Source organism: Somniosus microcephalus, chromosome 2, assembly GCF_052327205.1.
Source record: "Somniosus microcephalus isolate GS21.2 chromosome 2, FLI_Smic_1.0, whole genome shotgun sequence".
Lineage (NCBI taxonomy): Eukaryota > Metazoa > Chordata > Chondrichthyes > Squaliformes > Somniosidae > Somniosus > Somniosus microcephalus.
In genome coordinates this window covers 287,094,114-287,095,561 of record NC_140988.1, presented here as the reverse complement: position 1 = coordinate 287,095,561, position 1,448 = coordinate 287,094,114, and the positions used below count along the sequence as shown (strand labels likewise).

The 1,448-nt window shown below is 43.0% G+C and overlaps 1 pseudogene; it reads left to right on the top strand.

Annotated features, from left to right (window-relative positions):
• Window positions 1-311: 311 nt before the first annotated feature.
• On the top strand, window positions 312-686 carry LOC147123444 (histone H2B 1/2-like; annotated as a pseudogene).
• The last annotated feature ends 762 nt before the right edge of the window (window positions 687-1,448 follow it).

Sequence of the window (1,448 nt, the reverse complement as noted above, 5' to 3'; positions counted from 1 at the left end):
AAGAGCCAGATTTATAACTTTAACAGAGCTATATCTTCGACCTGAAACGTTAACTCCGTTTCTCTCTCCACGGATGCTGCCTTGGCCTGTTGAGTTTTTCCAGCGTTTTCTGTTGTTATTTCAGATTTCCAGCATCTGCAGTATTTTGCTATCGTAGACATAAGCTTTTCCCGTCATATGAAACAACAATAGTAGAAGACAAATGGAATACTTTTAAAAGAATAATCCTAGGCTTGCAACACAAATCTGTACCTAGAATCTGCAAATTCAGATTAACAAGCATGACCCAAAAACAAGCATTGAGTTTGAAAATGCCCGAAGAGAAGAAAGCAGCTCCCAAGAAGTGCGGCAAGAAAACCTTGAATAAAGCACCAACAAAGGGCGACAATAAGCGAAGAAAGTCAAGGAAGGAAAGTTATTCTGTCTACATCTACAAAGTGATGAAGTAGGTTCATCCTGACACCGGCATCTCCTCAAAGGCCATGGGCATCATGAACTTCTTTGTGAACAATATTTTCAAGTGCATCGCGGGTGAAGCTTCCCACCTGGTCCATTACAACAAGTGCCACACCATCAGCTCCCAGGAGATCCAGACTGCCATGCGCCTGCTGCTGCCTGGGGAGCTGGCCAAGCACGCCATGTCGAAAGGGACAAAGGCAGTGACCAAGTACACCAGCGCCAAGTAAACATGGAGTCAGGGGACAAGTAGCAGAATGGATAGCAAGCTGGCTACAAAACTTAAAACAGAGAGTAAGATTTAAATGTACTTACTCAGATTGGCAAAAGGTGTGAAGTGGTGTTCCACAAGGATCAGTGCTGGGACCACTGTTGTTCACAATTTGCATAAACGATATGGACTCGAGAATCGGAAGTACAATTTCAAAATTTGGAGCAGGTGCAAAAAAATTTACTAAAGTGATACCAGAACTGAGAGGATATACTTATCAGGAAAGGCTGAACAGGCTGGTGCTCTTTTGTCTAGAAAAAAGAAGACCGAGGGGTGACCTGATAGAGGTCTTTCAGATTGTGGAAGGTTTTGATAGGGTAGACGTAGAGCAGATGTTTCCACTTGTAGCCGAGACCAGTACTATGGGCCATGAATATAAGATAGTCACTAATAAACCCAATAGGGAATTCAGGAGAAATTTCTTTACACAGAGAGTGGTTAGAATTTGGAATTCGCTACTACAAGAAGTAACTGAGGTGAATAGCATAGATGCATTTAAGGGGAAGCTGGATAAGCACATGAGGGAGAAAGGACTAGAAGGATATTTTGATGGGGTTAGATGAAGAAGGGTGGGAGGAAGTACAGGTGGAGCATAAACACCAGCATGGACCTGTTGGGCCAAATAGCCTGTTTCTGTGCTATAAGTACTTTGGACCGGAATTTGCAGTGGGTAATAATGGTGAACTAAGAGCGTTTGCCATAATAACCCCTTTGAAACAGG